This window comes from Octopus sinensis, linkage group LG7 (genome assembly GCF_006345805.1).
Source record: "Octopus sinensis linkage group LG7, ASM634580v1, whole genome shotgun sequence".
Classification (NCBI taxonomy): domain Eukaryota; kingdom Metazoa; phylum Mollusca; class Cephalopoda; order Octopoda; family Octopodidae; genus Octopus; species Octopus sinensis.
Genome location: NC_043003.1, coordinates 31,639,345 through 31,645,739, shown reverse-complemented (window position 1 = coordinate 31,645,739; position 6,395 = coordinate 31,639,345).

Here is a 6,395-nt window from a genome sequence, read left to right as displayed (position 1 = left end):
AATAATATTACTTGAAAATTGTTCAACAATTTTTTCTGTCAGGTGATATGTTTATGTGTAACTGATAAATATATGAAAAGCAATCTAGTTTGTTTATTTATTTATTTTTGTCAGGAACGAAGGCAACGTTCATGGCAATATCATGATGTGAGTGAGAGGTGTATCTTCAAATCGGTGATCGGTACAAATGCTTGCAAAAATAGTGGACTTCATTAAAAGTACTAAATGTGATGGTGTTATACTGAGTGACATGTTAGATGTATTGATGTATCATTCCATGACAAGAATAGAACTCAGTGCTCAAAGAAAGAGAGAAAAAGGAGCAAAATTGCGGTTTGATGTTCTTATAGTTACGCAAATCTACCGCATTGCATTTGTAATTTCAGTTGAAGGAATGAATGGCAATGTTAATTTCGGTAGTATTTGAACGCACTCATTTTCAACTGACTTGAATGAGACAACGTACAATTAAGTTTTGCTAAAAAAAATGAACCACTCGATCTTAGATTCGGATCCACAACCTGAGGATGTTGGGTCGTCTCCCTAATTACAAAGTTCTTGGCCCATTAGTAAGAGAGTTCGCCGTCACAAGTTAGACTTAGTATAATACTAAGTCAAAATTAGTGATTAGATTATAGGGTAAAATGCATGTGATAATTCTTCCACTTCGATACACTCTGATTTCGAGTTCCACCAAAACCATCTCTATGTATATTCTTCTTAGGCTCGAAACATTATAAAGCACAAGTCGAGCACGCTGTGTTAGCAGAAATGTCAGACTTAAACCGGATATTTGTGTTACGCGTTCTGCCTCTTATAAATATATATTCATGTATGTATGCATGTATGTATGCATGTATGCATTAGAGTGTGAGAGAGAGAGAGGGAGAGAAAGAAATGCAGTTGAAAAGCACAGAAAATCTAAGATAAATTTTGCAGTTTGCATAAAAGGAAAAGAAAGTAAAACCTCCCATGAAAACGGAAAGTATTTTTAAAAATAAAAAAAGATATCACCTATATTACATGGCTGGGAGATACGTTTATTCAAAGTAGCAGCCCTCAGATTCTACCAAGGACTCAGATTCTTCCACGCCTAACAGCGCACACATTTGTTGATTCTCAAAAGCGTATACTATGAGGAACGTAGAGTTGTCGTTCCATTCTTTTAAAAATTGCTTGTGACTCAAATCACTCTCAGTAAAAGTATAGAATGATTAGTTGAAGATGATCCGGTATTGCGGTAAATGAACTTTCGGTCATCATTCCACTACGTTCAGGTATTAATCTCATATTACAGACGAGCGAGAAGGTCACAGGAAAGCCTTAGTACAGCAGATGCTATATGACAGGCAGATCGATAGTTACAGAAGCTGAAAGTCACGTGAAAATTTAATGCTCTTTTAACCTCTTGATTATGTGTATATATATATATAGAATAAATAATATTTTTTCTGCTTGTTTCAAAGTTTCAGACCATTGACTTTGTTTTACATTTTTATAAGCCACACCTTTATCTGCGTTTATTTTCGTTTCATTTAATTGTTCTAAACCAATGACTTCAAATTAAAATAAATAAAACATAATTTTTCCTTCCTGAAATATAAACAATCTATTTTTAAAATAATCCAAAATTAAAGAGAAGGACCATAAAACGTTTAATCTACAAATTAATAAGTTCAATGAAAAACTATAATTCCTTTCAAGAAATGGATGAGTAGATCTTCTGCTTGCCTTTGCCCGATTAGTTGTCAATAATTTATTGCTGTAAGATAAATACATCTAGATCATTGTTTATATAGTTTGTAATTGAATTGACACCCAACAGGTGTAATCACGAAAGCTGTCACCACGCATGATTATAACTTACGTAATATATGTATATATAAGGAAAGATTTACAGATTCATAGAGATATGTATATATATATATATATGTGTGTGTATATATATATATATATATATATATATATATATATATATGTGTGTGTGTGTGTGGTGTGTGTATGTGTGTGTGTTTTGGGCTGTACCCAAGAATAATGTGGCCATTGCAAATGTACGAAATAGCCTCGAGTAGAGTAGAAAGGATGGAGCAAAGATGCAGTGTGTTTATCAGAAAATGGCTTGGTCTGCTGAATACAACTGCACTATATGGAAAACCCGTGCTACAACTACCAATAACATCAATCGCCGAAGAATATAAGGCAGGAAAGGCAAGGACAGTAATGATGCTAAGGTATTCAAAAGATCAGAGCATCCGGGAAAACCCTCCAAAGGTACGAACAGGGAGGAAATGGAAGGCGGAAGAGGCAGTAAACAGGGCGATCGGAAAACTAAGGCACGCAGATATAGTCGGAGCGACGCAAGAAGCTAGAACCGGCCTAGGGTCGCAAAACCTCAGGCCATTTTGCAAGAGCAGTGTAAAAGAGATGAAAGAGGCAGTGGTATACGAAGTGAGAAAGGAGGAAGAAAAAAGACGAAATGTACATTTGGTGCAATGCTGTCAACAGGGACAGTGCCTGAGATGGGAGGAACATGTGATCAACCGCAGAATATCATGGAAGGAACTTTGGGCTTGGGAACAAGCAAGAACATCCTTCCTGATCAAATCTACCTTCGACGTTCTACACTCACCGGCGAACTTAGTCCGGTGGAACATATAAACCACCGACGAGTGTAGATGCGGAGAGAAATTGACGGTTAGACATGTTCTGTCAAGTTGCAGACTAGCACTTGAAAGATATACATGGCGGCATAATCAAGTCCTCGGCGTCATAAGCGCAGCACTCAAGGATAAGATAGTGGGGTACAATAGGGGAGAGTACCCAAAAGCAGAAAAGCGCAGGAAAGTATACTTCCACAAGGAGAGAAAGGGTTATAAAACCAGGCCTACAAGTAAAGTATACGAGATAGACGAAAGATGGAAGGGATACTGGCAGTGGGGACTAGAGGCTTCATTGAAAAGAAAATGACAACGCTTTTCAAAAGAAGATTTGTTTTTTCTAGCCTCGAGCTGCGTAAACTAGTAAGGAGAGTACAGGAGGCGGTAGAGGAGTAGGGGCCGAAACCGAACGTGGTTCCTCCTGATGATGTCTTGAGCTAACTGGATCCTATAAAGGAGCTGTTGTGGTAGCAGACCACGAAACACGGTTGTTATTCCTATATTTATATATATATACATATATATATATATTAATTCCGTTGGCAGAACAAAACAGAACAGAGGCGCAGCAAAGCAATTTGAACGAGGAGGCTCTTTAAGAGCCCATGGCTGAACTCTCTCTATATATATATATACATATATATAAATATAAAAATGTGTGTGTGTGAAAGCGCACAAATACGCTAAAACAGGAAAGTACAACAATACACACTCACATACACACACACATGTGCATACATACATACACACAAACACACACACATATATATATGTGTGGGTGTGTGTGTGTGTGTGTGTATGTTTGTATGTATGCATACGACGACGAGGAGGGCTCCACGGAATAGCCTGCACGTGAAATTAACGTGTAAGAACTCCATAGACACGTGTACCCTTAAAATAGTTCTCGGGGAGATTCAGTGTGACACAGTGTGTGACAAGGCTGGCCCTTTGAAATATAGGAAGAAAAAGTGAGAGAAAATACTGGTGAAAGCGTACAGCAGGTTTCGCCACCACCCCTGCCGGAGCCTCGTTGAGCACTAGGTGTTTTCGCTCAATAAACACTCACAACGCCAGGTTTTGGAATCAAAACCGCGATCCCATGACCGCGAGTCTGCTCTTCCAATCACTGGGCCATTTCGCCTCCACACACACACACACACATATATATATATATATATGTATATATATACACACACAGACACAGAGGCATATATGTATTCAATTATATATGTATTTTAGAGATAACTAATATATTAGATGACAAAAAATCATTAACATTAATTAACTAAACTTATATATATATATATATATATATATATATATATATATATATGCCAGAGTAAGCACATAAATGTGAAACAACGTGGAAAATACACCAGTCAAATACCGGAGGTAGGGTAATATGCTTTATTAAAAAAGCTACGAAGAACTGTCACTCAGACGTTCACGTTCCCGATCGTTGGACAGTTTTGGTTGTTTGGTTGTTCCGTTCTCTACCAAAACTGTCCGACGAACGGGAATGTGAAACTCTGAGTAAGAGAGTTTATGTGATGCTTTTGCAGCTTTATAAATAAAACGTTTGTGTGTGTATATGTCGGTGTTTCTCTCTCTCTCTGTGTTTTTGTTTCTGTCTGTGTGCCTGTGTGTAGATGTCTGTGGCTGCATGTGTGTGTGTCTGTGCGTGTGCGTGTGTAAAATTAATAAATATGCATACAATAAAAAATATATGTAATGTGATACTAACAAACACCTGCTTTGCTAAAGATAGCAGTCAAAAAACTCGGAAACCACAGAAGAATCACTAAATTAATCCGGCATGGTAGGAAAAATTATGTGAATAAGAATTGTATCTTGCCTGTGTTTATTTGAGTACCCAAGCGCCATTGAAACAAACGAACTATGTGAATTATTTATAAATTCATTTTGTTTGTAGGGTTTTTACGCTTGCGGCCACTAACATTAATATTTTTATGACTAATAATGTCCTTATATATATATATATATATATATATATGCCAGAGTAAGCACATAAATGTGAAACAACGTGGAAAATACACCAGTCAAATACCGGAGGTAGGGTAATATGCTTTATTAAAAAAGCTACGAAGAACTGTCACTCAGACGTTCACGTTCCGATCGTTGGACAGTTTTGGTTGTTTGGTTGTTCCGTTCTCTACCAAAACTGTCCGACGAACGGGAATGTGAAACTCTGAGTAAGAGAGTTTATGTGATGCTTTTGCAGCTTTATAAATAAAACGTTTGTGTGTGTATATGTCGGTGTTTCTCTCTCTCTCTGTGTTTTTGTTTCTGTCTGTGTGCCTGTGTGTAGATGTCTGTGGCTGCATGTGTGTGTGTCTGTGCGTGTGCGTGTGTAAAATTAATAAATATGCATACAATAAAAAATATATGTAATGTGATACTAACAAACACCTGCTTTGCTAAAGATAGCAGTCAAAAAACTCGGAAACCACAGAAGAATCACTAAATTAATCCGGCATGGTAGGAAAAATTATGTGAATAAGAATTGTATCTTGCCTGTGTTTATTTGAGTACCCAAGCGCCATTGAAACAAACGAACTATGTGAATTATTTATAAATTCATTTTGTTTGTAGGGTTTTTACGCTTGCGGCCACTAACATTAATATTTTTATGACTAATAATGTCCTTATATATATATATATATTCATAAATAACTCATGCAGTACGTTTGTTTCAATGGTGATTGGGTACTCAATCGAACACAGGCATGGTAGCAGCGAATATCAGTGATTGTTACTAGTAAATCTGAACGAAGAGAATCGAGTGCCTTTGGCGCTAATTTCGAAATCATGATATAAGATAAACTGCCATTCTTTCTGCCGAGGTAAGATACACTACTTATTCACTTAATTTTTCCTACCATGCCTGTATTAATTTAGTGATTCTTCTGTGAATTTGGAGATTTTGACTCCTATCTTTAGCAAAAGAGGTGCTTATTAGCAACCACTTATATATGAATCTATTTTACATGTTTATATATGCTTATGAATTTTGCCTATAAGGCTTTTACGCTTGCAGTCATTATGAATAATAATCTTAAACATATATGGTAATTTATGCCTTTTTGTTTGTCTGCTACCATCTTAGTGACTAACATAGTGAACCAATATTTACGAAACGTTGCATACATACTTTCATAAATACATAGATACAACACACGCGCGCAGAGAGAGTGCCTGTGAGGAATACGTAGCTTTATGGAAAGAGGGGGTAGGTGGTTTTTTCTGTTGTCCATCGCAAAGAAGCACTCCCACACAAAGACACACACACACACACGCACACATACATATATATATACATACATACATACGCACATAAGTACATACATACATATATACATACACACATACATATGTCTAATATACACCATTTTAAACTCGTGATTACCTGATTGTTTTATTACACAAACGAAACCAAAGCACTACCACGACCAAAGTTGTAAGAATGTCTGAGGTTTTACTGAATAAAGTCATATGAATCGGTCCAACATATATGTAAATAGGTTAAGAAGTAAAACAAAACTCTTCAACGAAGTTTTTGGCGAAAAATTGCACAAATCTTTCTTGATTAAGAAGCCTATCTTCTGGAGAAGGCATGGTCTGACATCGAATAAATAAAAAAATTATGTAAGACATTCTATTGTAAAAATTACCTTGCCACGATTGGCTATTCAACTACTTTATATATGCATGTATGTA